Source organism: Thalassophryne amazonica, chromosome 7 (assembly GCF_902500255.1).
Source record: "Thalassophryne amazonica chromosome 7, fThaAma1.1, whole genome shotgun sequence".
In the NCBI taxonomy this organism is placed as follows: domain Eukaryota; kingdom Metazoa; phylum Chordata; class Actinopteri; order Batrachoidiformes; family Batrachoididae; genus Thalassophryne; species Thalassophryne amazonica.
Window position 1 is genome coordinate 60,111,446 of NC_047109.1, and position 14,007 is coordinate 60,125,452.

At 42.5% G+C, this 14,007-nt stretch overlaps 1 long non-coding RNA gene across 1 annotated transcript in view; it reads left to right on the forward strand.

Annotated features, from left to right (window-relative positions):
• LOC117514011 overlaps positions 1–14,007 on the forward strand; it is a 35,564-nt gene that overhangs the window by 19,242 nt on the left and 2,315 nt on the right. The gene's annotated exons all lie outside the window — the stretch shown is intronic.

Below are 14,007 nucleotides of genomic sequence, written 5' to 3' on the forward strand. Positions count from 1 at the left end.
CCAATGTGCCAAACGCCAGCGAATGTGAGCATTTGCCCACTCAAGTCGGTTACGATGACGAACTGGAGTCAGGTCGAGACCCTGATGACGACGACGAGCATGCAGATGAGCTTCCCTGAGACGGTTTCTGACAGTTTGTGCAGAAATCCTTTGGTTATGCAAACCGATTGTTTCAGCAGCTGTCCGAGTGGCTGGTCTCAGACGATCTTGGAGGTGAACATGCTGGATGTGGAGGTCCTGGGCTGGTGTGGTTACACGTGGTCTGCGGTTGTGTTGCTGGTTGGATGTACTGCCAAATTCTCTGAAATGCCTGTGGAGACGGCTTATGGTAGAGAAATGAACATTCAATACACGAGCAACAGCTGTGGTTGACATTCCTGCTGTCAGCATGCCAATTGCACGCTCCCTCAAATCTTGCAACATCTGTGGCATTGTGCTGTGTGATAAAACTGCACCTTTCAGAGTGGCCTTTTATTGTGGACAGTCTAAGGCACACCTGTGCACTAATCATGGTGTCTAATCAGCATCTTGATATGGCACACCTGTGAGGTGGGATGGATTATCACAGCAAAGGAGAAGTGCTCACTATCACAGATTTAGACTGGTTTGTGAAGAATATTTGAGGGAAATGGTGATATTGTGTATGTGGAAAAAGTTTTAGATCTTTGAGTTCATCTCATACAAAATGGGAGCAAAACCAAAAGTGTTGCGTTTATATTTTTGTTGAGTGTACATAAAATATTCAAAAATGTTAAATGAATATTAAAATATTCATTAAATTCCATGAACTATTTTTGAGACATACTGAGATCACATCACATTTTTTTGTTAATTGGTAGAATTTTTTTTTTTTTTTTTTTTATGGTCCAAATCCAACACTCCAGTCCATGGTGGCTTAGTGCTTAGCACTGTTGCTTCATAGCAAGAACGTCATGGGATCGATTCCCACCTGTGGCCTTTCTGTGTGGAGTTTGCATGTTCTCCCTGTGTTTGCGTGGGTTTCCTCCAGGTGCTCCGGTGTCCTCCCACATTTAAAGACATGCAGATTAGGTAGATTGGAAACTTTATAATTGTCTCCCTTGCAAAAAGATCTTAATCGCAAACCTGGTTAAATAAAGGTCAAATTAAAATAAATTGTTTGTTTGTTTAGAAGTTGTTTTTTAAGCCCAAGCAGAGGGTCACCCCTTTGAGTCTGGTCTGCTTGAGGTTTCTTCCTCAAATTATCAGAGGGAGTTTTTCCCTAACCACTGTCACCTGTGTGTTTGCTCTGGGGGTTGGTAAAGTTAGAGCTAACTTGTGTGAAGCGCCTTGAGGCAACTTTGTTGTGATTTGGCGCTATATAAATGAAAATAAATTTAAACTGAAAAATTTTAAGGGCTAAGGGATCTTAAGAGGACAGCTATTTATCACTGCTACCTGTTAGTGATGTCTGTGCTAACCAGCTTAATGACTGTGGTTTGACAAATGAAAGAAACACAAATGTGACAGTGGCCCTTGGATGTTTAATGGCCATCACGAGGAACTCCTGGAACATGGAAATATTGAAAATTAAGAAGCCATTTGAAGCCAGAAGCAGCTGTGTGCCGGTTCCCCTGCAGTGAGCGGCTTTATTCACGATCTCAGTGGAAACAAAAAAGAAAAAAAAAATCAAGAAACACAAATGTGACGATGGCAACTGGATGTTTAATGGCCGTCATGTTGAACTTGTAGAACCTGAAAATTTTGAAGCATACAAGGGCTGTTAATAAAGTATAGGTCCTTTTTTATTTTTTCAAAAACTATATGGATTTCATTCATATGTTTTTACGTCAGACATGCTTGAACCCTCGTGCACATGCGTGAGTTTTTCCACGCCTGTCGGTGACGTCATTCGCCTGTGAGCACTCCTTGTGGGAGGAGTCATCCAGCCCCTCGTCGGAATTCCTTTGTCTGAGAAGTTGCTGAGAGACTGGCGCTTTGTTTGATCAAAATTTTTTCTAAACCTGTGAGACACATCGAAGTGGACACGGTTCGAAAAATTAAGCTGGTTTTCTGTGAAAATTTTAACGACTGATGAGAGATTTTGAGGTGATACTGTCGCTTTAAGGACTTCCCATGGTGCGAGATGTCGCGCAGCGCTCTCAGGCGCCGTCGTCAGCCTGCTTCAAGCTGAAATCCTCCACATTTCAGGCTCTATTGATCCAGGACGTCGTGAGAGAACAGAGAAGTTTCAGAAGAAGTCGGTTTCAGCATTTTATCCGGATATTCCACTGTTAAAGGAGATTTTTTTAATGAAAGGTGTGTGGACGGTTCCGCGCGTTGGGACGCAGCCGGCGCAGTGCGGCGGCACAGGAAAAACACCTCTGTGTTGATAACCATTTGTAAAATCCAGGCGGCTTTTGATGGCTTTCAGTGGAGTGAGTATATGAGAAATTGTTTAACAGCTGGACATGTTCCAACTTGTCCTTAAGGTTTCCAACAGAGGTGTTTTTCCTGTGGCGGAGCGTCGCGGCGGCTGTGAGCCAACGCTGCAATCCGCCCGCAGGTCTTTCATTAAAAAATCTCCTTTAACAGTGGAATATCCAGATAAAATGCTGAAACCGACTTCTTCGGAAACTTCTCTGTTCTCTCACGACGTCCTGGATCAATAGAGCCTGAAATGTGGAGGTTTTCAGCTTGAAACAGGCTGACGATGGCACTTGAGAGCGCTGCGCGACGTCTCGCACCGTGGGAAGTCCTTAAAGCGACAGTATCACCTCAAAATCTCTCATCAGCTGTTAAAATTTTCACCTAAAACCAGCTTAATTTTTTGAACCGTGTCCACTTCGATGTGTCTCACAGGTTTAGAAAAAATTTTGACCAAACAAAGCGCCAGTCTCTCAGCAACTTCTCAGACAAAGGAATTCCGATGAGGGGCTGGACGACTCCTCCCACAAGGAGTGCTCACAGGCGAATGACGTCACCGACAGGTGTGGAAAAACTCACGCATGCGCACGAGGGTTCAAGCATGTCTGACGTAAAAACATATGAATGAAATCCATATAGTTTTTGAAAAAAATAAAAAGGACCTATACTTTATTGACAGACCTCGTACAAAGCCCTGTGAAGCCGAGGCAGTGTCAGACAGCAGGACGATATTCTCTGTGGCTGCTTTGTACCACTTCAGGAGAAGTAAAATCAACAGGATGTGGTTGTCTTGCATAGGGTTGGGTATCGAAACGCGGTGCCAATAGAGCACCGGTTCTGACGTAAATGGTAGTAACAAGACCGAATAAGAATGAAAATTTCGGTGCCTCATTTCGGTGCCTGACGTTTTTTTTCTCATGAGCCGAAAGGGGGCGACCGACCACGGTGTTCCGGCGTCAACCTGCGTGACGTCAGCGCCGCATTAGCTGATGAGAACTGATAGCGAGAGGATCAATAAAAATGCAGAAGGCGAAATGCTCCAAAGTATGGCTTCATTTCACACCCAAGGGCAACGACTCTGCGACGGGCCACAGATGTCATAAAACAATTGCATGTAAGGGAGGTAACACATCAGATTTGATGAAGCATCTGGCTAGTCACGGAGTTTATTTGAAAGCTGAACAATGCACGGTGTTTGATAAACTGCGCGACGTTTCACGGCCCAGCACTTCGGCAGCAGGAGCTGCAGGGCAAATTGAAGAAAGTCCCACTCCCAGCCCTACTGGTGTGGCGTTGCACATCACCGATGATGACGATGACAGCAGCCGTTCCTCTTCAGGTAAGTTTAGTTTAATGCCAACCACAAATCTTGATTATTAAGTGTCTTAGGTTAGCATTAGTAAGTACTGTTGCATTTTAACAGCGTGTGTCTAACGCCTGGCTATGTATTTTTTAAAAGTACCGGTTCGAGAACCGTTTAAGCACCGGTATCGTTTAAAAAATACCGAGTAGGCACCGGTATCGGATAAAACCAAACCGATACCCAACCCTAGTCTTGCAGGGTATGCATTTATTATTTGTTATTCAGTTTACACAGACTGGTTTACATTTATTTGATCTATTTTTAACACTGGTTGTGCTAGTTATAGTGCAGCTGGAAGTACGGCTGACTGTAAATCTCAGCAAAATAAGTCAGTAGTGCACAGCCGGGTGCCTTGAATGTGACTTTGTCACATATTACAATAGAAATCTGCCCTATACTCATAAACCAGCACTCATGAGATACAACAAAAAATATGGCTGACACTTGTCCTATCAGTTTTACTGCCTTCGCAACTGTGGCAATAAAATCAGGGTGATACAAATCTTAAAACAGGGTGATCCAAAAAAAAAAAAAAGACATTGAAAATACCAGGCTTTGTATCGGTCCACTTTTCATTCAATCAGGAGCCCCCATTTCTCAGCCTTACCAATGACAAACTCCCATTTTGTGTTACCCTGGTGACAAGTGCAGGACCCAGATTGTTTCATTCAACAAAGATGTCTGATCAAGGTGAGAGAGTTTTAGCCTCCCTAGCAGGGAGAATTCTACAACTTGAGTGTCATACTGAAGTTGTGAGACATCAAGAAGTTCGTGAAGAGGACACTCTTGATTTTATAGCGAGACATAAGAACATTCCATAATTTACATATCTACATGATTTATCTGCATTATTCATTCTACATGATTTATGTGTATGATCATTCTTTAACTATTTTGAGATGAGATGAGAGATATACTTTATTGATCTCACAGTGGAGAAATTATGTTTACACTCCAGTTACCTCAGACAGCAATTAGTCCACAATTATTACTTGTTTACCGTAATAATGGCACACATCAGAATTAAAGACAGCACATACACATTTGACATTGTTTATGTGCACTAAGTTTGAAGAAGTCCGTTATCCGAATTGAGGCAAGTGGGTGAAGGTCACGCAGCAACCCTGAGTTGTGCCACCGTCAGCTTGGGGGGACCAGCTGCAGCTAAAACCGCCCCGCCCCGCAGAAGGGAAGGGATGATGTGAGCAGAAGCCGGAGTGGGGGTGTGTGTGATGGGGGGTATGAGGGGGGTGGGGAGAGTGAGTGGAGCATGCTTCAGTCCTGTGAAACAGTTTATTGTCTTTGTGAGTTGAGATAAGAAACAGCCAAATGTTCACCAAGGCCTGATGACATTCCTCTGGAGGAAAACAGTCGGGCAATTTGTCCTTCAGGCTGATAAGCCTGCCGTGTTGTGGTTTGAGCAGTGAAAAACACTTTTTACAGCTTCACTTGAACAACGAAATCCCAATTATGAATTAAGAATATTCCCAATTATGAATTAAGTATATTCCCCGGCCTCTGAAATCTTCATCTGCAAGGCACGCATCTGCTCCAAAATGTCATCCAATTTGCGTCTGAGTTCAAGAGTCATTGCAGTCTGAGAATGCACTGCCTTGCCCACCTCGTTAATCATGACGGCCAAGCGAGGGGCCGTGGTTCTTGATGCCGCCATCTTGCCAATTTTCCGGTAGATCAGGACAGCACATAAGCCAGAAAGTACCAGCCCTGCTACCATAAGACCAAACATGAATAAATCCTTGATATCCTCAATGGAGAAAGGCGCCAAGCATGCAACACGCCACGGTCCCCCAGGAGTTGAGAACATAGCCCACAGGATACGTTCCATCTGGGCAGGTAGGATCCCCCGTCCTGACCTTCTTGTAGAAAACATGTTGTCAATAGCGTTCAGAGACCAGCTGATCAATTCCATGGTTAATCTAATAGTAGTCCAATAGATCCAGTATCCAATATAATTTGAGGAATTCACAGTTTGGTGAAGTAGGGACTTGAAGGTTAAAGCAGAGAGCAGAGATAAGGGAGAGTGGAGGAGATGCGACCGCCCTCGTCGGAGTCCCAAGCTGAATCCACCATATTTTGATGATTATATAGATTAGACCTTCTGTGTTATGCTATTTGTTATCAGCTCAAGTGTTGAATGAAAGTTGTTGGTGTAGTGAGTAAATGAGTTGTTATTAAATGGAGTTGACAATAATTATATGGTTCTTGTTCTTTTTTTTTGTTGTAATATGTGATAAATACCTTATCACATGTCTGTTTATGTATCACACCCTGTATCATGTCCCGATGTGTCTGTATGAGCCCTCGGAGGATCATACAGACACATCGGGACATGTGATAAGGTGTACATATACAATATGAAGCACTGCCTCAGGCTGTGAACAGGAAGGGGTCCAAAGCAAAAAACGAGTTCATATATTGTTCACATCTGACTATTTCACCCCCTAAAATTGGTCAGCCATGAACAGCCTAGGCCATGGGAGTTACAAACATATTGTCCCAGTGAGGCACCATGCAACTAGTTAGCTGCCAAATGTGTCAGAATTTCAGAACAGTGACATACAAATCATCAAGAAAGAATAAGCAACAGGAAGAGGAAAAGAAAAAAACCAAACAGCAGTATCTGAGAATTTTCATTCGTTCATGTCCAATACCTACTTACTCCAGTCTTCCCAGCAGTCATAGTGTGAGGCGGGGGAACACCCTGGACAGGTCACCAGTCTGTCACAGGGCCACATATAGACAAACAAACACAATCACACTCGCACGCACACCTGCAGTCAATTTCGAGTCACCAGGTCACCTGACCTGCACGTCTTACGAAGTGGGAGGCAGCCGGAGCACCCAGACGGAACTGTTAGATAATATCTGTGCTAATTCCTTATTTTATGTTAGTGATCAAGGGTTTGCTTTAGTTATCTGTTTAAAACTGTCTGGAACCTGGTTTAAAGTTTCAACAAGAGTTAGGTTTCACTTGGAGATGATCTGGATCCGGATCTGGATTCTGTATCAGGATTTCACTTTATTGACTTTTAAGGGTTACGTCAAAGTTACTTCATGGATACAACATCATGATGAAAAACTAAGGTCAGGAAGACACTATTTTGTTTGATCTTGAGAATTAAATATCAGATTTGAACACCTTGATCAATCGGACCATTCTAGATCAGTATGCAGTCATTGTGCTGTGTTGTGGAAACCAGATCCAGGTCTGGGTCACGATGTGAATCACATATCTTTCATTTTAGTCCTTGTCAGCCCTTGGTGGATGTCAGAAATCTCGGATTGCTCTTGTTTTCTTTTTAAACTTTTTCATTTTGAAAAAGAAATATTTCTCAAGCTGTCCTCTCTAATGAAACACTACTAATCTTCATTTGTGAGCTGCCGAGAAGGACAGCAGAGATGAGAATCAGAAGAATAAAAGCTGACCTACAGCGGAGCATTACTACAAATGTTAATGGGATGTCAGTCAGCAGGATGAAAGAAAAACAGCCCAGAAAAACAGCCTGATATCACCCCCCCCCCCCAAAAAAAACAAGGAGGAGGCTAATCTTATTTTAGTCGACAAAACTTCACTGTCTTACCTCAAAAATGGTGGCTATCATGTGCCACCACTTGGTGGAGGAGGAAGGAAGGAGAGACTTGCGGTGGGAGCAGATGTTCTGGGACCGGAATAATCCATTGGAGATATTTATGGATGCTGAGGTCAGGAGCACTTCTCCACTGCTGTGGTGAACTCAGCCAATGTTGTAGCAGACGGACCAACCCAGAAGTAAACAAAACTGTCACGCATTGGAGGCGTTTCTTGGCAACAGCACTTGCAAGGCCGCTATGACCATGAAAATGACGGCTAATCTACAAGTTTAGCTGTCGATGTGACATGGACAGTAGACGACTAATGTTGGGCGACTAACCTTAGTCAACTATAAAGCTTAGTAGACTAAAAGATTAGACTGCTTTCTGAAACCAGGCCCTGGTCTGCTTTAGGTTTCTTCCTAGAAAAAACACTTGAGGGAGTTTTTCCTTATCACTGTTGCCTATGTGCTTCGACAGGGAGTTGGAATGGTTTGGGACATTACCCTTGTGAAGTGCCTTGGGGTGACTTATGTTGTGATTTGGTGCTGTACAAATAAACTGAATTAAATTAACAGGATTCAGTGCCAGCTACATGCTCCTCTGCAAGCTTAACAGCCTGGCTTCTCAAACATGTCAAGCATGGACTGCATTCTACCTCCACTAGTAATCATGGAAAGCAAGTGCAAATATTGACAATGCTTCTCTGCAGCCAAAATGTTGATTTTCACAAAGCACTTGAATCAGCTGGCTGAGCAATCATAAAAATTCATGGCATTACAAATAAGTTGTTCGTCATCATAGCTGGCCTATACACAAGTATTGTGAGTGCTGTCTTGAGTGGAGGAAGAGCCTGACTTCTTCCAAATGAGTTCTAGTGTTCATTATGGTTGTGTTCTGGCTCCTTCTTTGTTCAGTGTTTGCATGGACCAGGTGTTGAGTGAGGCTGTGGAGTCCAGTGGCTTAGATGCCTTTTTTGGCTGTGAAAGGTTTACTAACCTTGAATATGAGGAGGATGATGTGATGTTTGTGGAATCAATGGATGCCCTGATTGCAGCACTTGAGAAACAAAGTGAGGAGTCTGAGTGACTGGGATTGTGATTGTCCTGGATCAAGACTAAGAACCATGCTTTCAATGACTTCCTGAACGTGCTTGTCAGAAGTGCATTTGTGTGCGATGAAAGTCTTGAACTTGTAGAGACATTCACTTATCTCAATAGTAATGTTTATGTCTCTGGATCATCTGCTTTTGAGCTTAAGAGACACTTGGGGAAGAGTTTATGAACTCCTGATGTCACTGGACAGTGGTGTTTGGTGATGCTGATACTTTTGCAGAAGAATGAATGTCCAAGTCTTTAGGATCCTGATGGTTCCTATCTTACTGTATTGTCATGAGACTTGGACAGTAACCAGTGACCTAAGGTGAGTCCTGGATGTCTTTGGCATGAAGTATCTGTCGAAGATGCTTGAGTACCACTGAACTGACTTTGTGCCAAACAAACAATTACTGGGGAAGAATTGGATGAGGTGTACCACTTGTTTTGTGAGGCAACATCAGTGCCAACATTTTGGATATATGGTGTGCACCTCTGCATGATCTGGCGCATAGGCACCTCAGTATTGTGATCTCCAGTAACTGGAAAAGACTAAGTGGATACCCACATATCACCTGACTGCAGCAGATAGATAGCTACTTTTGGGAGGTGAGGATAGATCGGTGTTCCCCTAGGGTGATTGATATCCAGTACCCAAGGTGGTTCTGTAGTGTGAAGGACACAGCAGCACATAGTAGCTGCACGTATTCCCAGACCTGATCTCACTAAATTTCTGTGTAAACCAGGATGCAGCACACAAAGGGGCTGAATCAAGTCTTCACATTTTTCATAGAAGTAAAACCCCAATTCCAATGAAGTTGGGACATTGTGTAAAATGTAAATAAAAACATAATACAATGATTTGCAAATCCTCTTCAACCTATATTCAACTGAATACACCACAAAGACAATAATTTAATGTTCAAACTGATAAACTTTATTGTTTTTGCGCAAATATTTGCTCATTTCGAAATGGATGCCTGCAACACGTTTCAAAAAAGCTGGGACAGTGTTATGTTTACCACTGTGTTACATCACCTTTCCTTCTAACAACACTCAATAAGCATTTGGGAACTGAGGACACTAATTGTTGAAGCTTTGTAGGTGGAATTCTTTCCCATTCTTGCTTGATGTACAACTAAAGTTGTTCAACAGTCCGGGGTCTCTGTTGTTGTATTTTGCGCTTCATAATGTGCCACACATTTTCAATGAGCAACAGGTCTGGACTGCAGGCAGGCCAGTCTAGTACCCGCACTCTTTTACTACGAAGCCACGCTGTTGTAACACGTGCAGGATGTGGCTTGGCATTGTCTTGCTGAAATAAGCAGGGATGTCCCTGAAAAAAGATGTTGATTATGGCAGCATATGTTGCTCCAAAACCTGGATGTACCTTTCAGCACTGATGGTGCCATCACAGATGTGTAAGTTGTCCATGCCGTGGTCACTAACACACCCCCATACCATCACAGATGCTGGCTTTTGAACTTTGCGCTGGTAACAATCTGGATGGTCTTTTTTCCTCTTTTGTCTGGAGGACACACGTCCATGATTTCCAAAACCAATTTGAAATGAGGACTCATCACACCACAGCACAGTTTTCCACTTTGCATCTGTCCATTTCAAATGAGCTCAGGCCCAGAAAAGGTGGCGGTGTTCTGGATGTTGTTGATGTATAGCTTTCACTTTGCATAGTAGAGTTTTAGCAACAAACTGTGTTAACTGACAATGGTTTTCTGAAGTGTTCCTGAGCCCACGCAGTAAGATCCTTTACACAATGTTGTTTTTAATGCAGTGCCGCCTGAGGGATCGAAGGTCAGGGGCATTCAGTGTTGGTTTTCAGCCTTGCCGCTTACATGTAGAAAGTTCTCCAGATTCTCTGAATCTTCTGATTATATTATGGACTGTAGATGATGGAATCCCTAAATTCCTTGCAATTGAAAGTTGAGAAACATTGTTCTTAAACTGTTGGACTATTTTTTTCATGCAGTTGTTCACAAAGTGGTGATCCTCACCCCATCATTGCTTGTGAATGGCTGAGCCTTTTGGGGATGCTCCTTTTATACCCAATCATGATACTCACCTGTTTCCATTTAGGTGTTCTTTGAGCATTCATCAACTTTCTCAGTCTCTTGTTGCCCCGTCCCAACTTTTTTGAAATGTGTTGCAGGCATCCATTTCAAAATGAGCAAATATTTGCACAAAAACAATAAAGTTTATCAGTTTGAACATTAAATATCTTGTCTTTGTGGTGTATTCAATTAAATATAGGTTGAAGAGGATTTTCAGATCATTGTATTCTGTTTTTATTTACATTTTACACAATGTCCCAACTTCACTGGAATTGGGGTTGTATTATAAATACACTCAACAAAAATATAAACGCAACACTTTTGGTTTTGCTCCCATTTTGTATGAGATGAACTCATACAATATCACCATTTCTCTCAAATATTGTTCACAAACCAGTCTAAATCTGTGATAGTGAGCACTTCTCCTTTGCTGAGATAATCCATCCCACCTCACAGGTGTGCCATACCAAGATGCTGATTAGACACCATGATTAGTGCACAGGTGTGCCTTAGACTGCCCACAATAAAAGGCCACTCTGAAATCCACAGATGTCGCAAGATTTGAGGGAGCGTGCAATTGGCATGCTGACAGCAGGAATGTCAACCAGAGCTGTTGCTCGTGTATTGAATGTTCATGTCTGTACCATAAGCCGTCTCCAAAGTTGTTTCAGAGAATTTGGCAGTACATCCAACCAGCCTCACAACCGCAGACCACGTGTAACCACACCAGCCCAGGACCTCCACATCCAGCATGTTCACCTCCAAGATCGTCTGAGACCAGCCACTCGGACAGCTGCTGGAACAATCGGTTTGCATAACCAAAGAATTTTTGCACAAACTGTCAGAAACCGTCTCAGGGAAGCTCATCTGCATGCTCGTCGTCCTCATCGGGGTCTCGACCTGACTCCAGTTCGTCGTCGTAACCGACTTGAGTGGGCAAATGCTCACATTCGCTGGTGTTTGGCACGTCGGAGAGGTGTTCTCTTCACGGATGATGCGAAGGAGATGTGTTACACTGCATGAGGCAAATGGTGGTCACACCAGATACTGACTGGTATCCCCCCCCCCCCAAAATAAAACAAAACTGCACCTTTCAGAGTGGCCTTTTATTGTGGGCAGTCTAAGGCACACCTGTGCACTAATCATGGTGTCTAATCAGCATCCTGATATGGCACACCTGTGAGGTGGGATGGATTATCTCAGCAAAGGAGAAGTGCTCACTATCACAGATTTAGACTGGTTTGTGAACAATATTTGAGGGAAATGGTGATATTGTGTATGTGGAAAAAGTTTTAGATCTTTGAGTTCATCTCATACAAAATGGGAGCAAAACCAAAAGTGTTGCGTTTATATTTTTGTTGAGTATATATAAAATTAACCAGAGTGGCACCTGCACCAGGTCTGTGGTGCAAATTCTTTCTCTGTCCTCATGATCGCATTCCACCTGTAGTATGCTTGTTCACACCTCATTTTTAGACAGTCACGCCCAGGAGTGCGCAGACAAGTGTAAGTATGTTTGATATTTAAAGATACAGTGTGTATGCTTTAGGTGTGTTTATTGGGAGAAATGGAATATATGTAGCATTCATAACTATTTGTTGTGTTTGTGGCCGTGCAACAAACCAGCTTCCTGTCCAGGGTGTACCCCACCTCAAGCCATGTGTCTGATGGCAGAGGCTACAGCCCCCCTGTGATCCTTAATTGGAGTAAGCAGGTATAGAGAATCAATGAACATTTGTTCACGTGTGTATAATTATTTACAACATCAAATAGTTTGTCTACCAGTGGGCACTCTGCAGCTCCCCTTTAGTCAACACATTGGTGGTTGAAAACAATCAGCTGACAGAAGGCAACTGAGCAGCATAGAAATCATCTGTGTTCATAGTAAACTGCAAGTCACCATTTGAAATACATAACTGAGCAGGGTTTGATTTAATGCTGTCCCTCTATAGAAAAAATGCAATGAATATCAAAAGGATAAGGGTTTTACATACATGTAGCATCCTGAGGATGCAGAATCTCTCAAAATATGTGTGTGATATCAACAAAGTACAGTACTGTTAAATGGAGGTGTGCAGGATTCTGTTTAGAGAAGACTTTCTCATGGCACAGTGCAGAGCTTTTGCATTTTGCTTCATCACAGGAGTGTGGCTCCATTTTTTTAATACATAGCAGTCTTATTTATCACAATGAATATATTGTCAAGTATTGTTCAACTTCTGGTCATGTCAATAAAACAAGTTTCATTTCAAACTTATGTTATCTTCATGAACACTACAAAAAATTACACAAGACAAATGTTTGGGGAAATCTTTGTTGACGCTATCTGTTTCTGAGAAAAAATTGGTTGATTTATCGGTATATCAGTTTTTGGAATCATCAAATATCAAAATCATTATAGTTTTAAAAATCCTGCATTGGTTGGGCTCCACTCCATATCAGAAGGTGAAGGTGAAAGCCCCTTTCACACCGGGCCTGCGTAGAGTTGTGTTGTACTGCGTATCTATGGGGCCATTATTGTAGCAAAAGTATTTGCAAATGTGTATTTTGATCTGTGTGTGTGTAAACAGATCCAAAAATGTGTAAAAAAAAATCTGTATGTGTGTGTGTGTAAACACATACACAAATGCATAAAAAATCTGCGTGTGTATTCGTGTGTCACACGCACAGATTTTTTTTAGGCATTTGTGGATGTGTTTACGCATGCATGGATTTTTTTTTACACATTTGTGGATCTGTTTACACACACACAGATCAAAATATGCACACACAGATTGCTATACGCATTTGTGGATCTGTTTACACACACACAGATCAAAATACGCACACACAGATTGCTAACCCTTTGGCTCAATCTTTTCTTCTGTGATTTTGAAGTTTCACTGCCAGCAAAGTTCAGCCGAGTCCAGCAGGATGAATAAAATCTAGCAATGCAGGTATGTATTGATAAAAAAAAATCTTCACGAGACTAGCGTACAGTAGCGTACAGTTGCGGAGGTTTGGTGTACAGCAGCACAGTGTTACATAGACTTACATACAGTACTGGAGTGTTGCATAGACTTGCATAGAGCACTGCATGCAGTGCTCTACAGCAAATGTCTGCGAAAAAATTAAGCATGTTTAATTTTTTGCGTCTATTTCCCGTACCCCTTTGCGTCCCTCAACATATTCCCACGTTGGGCTGCATAAGCTCAGTGTAGTTGGTATGCCACATTATATTGGCCCAGTGTGAAAGGGGCTTGAGTCCTGATAGCAAAGCTCTTTGAGATGCAGTCCATTTACCATTTTCCCAACAGAACACAGAAGTGTAAATTAGCCACTATTGTTGCAATATGGGTCTGAAACCAAATGGTACTCATTTTTACTTTAATCAAGCAACCAGAAGGTGGCACTTGAATCCTCAGTAAGGATTCATTGAACAGCATTTTCAGTTAATGTGGCTTTGGATCAGTGGTTAGCACTGGTTGGGCAGAACATATAGTAATAAGAATTTCTGAGGTTTAAT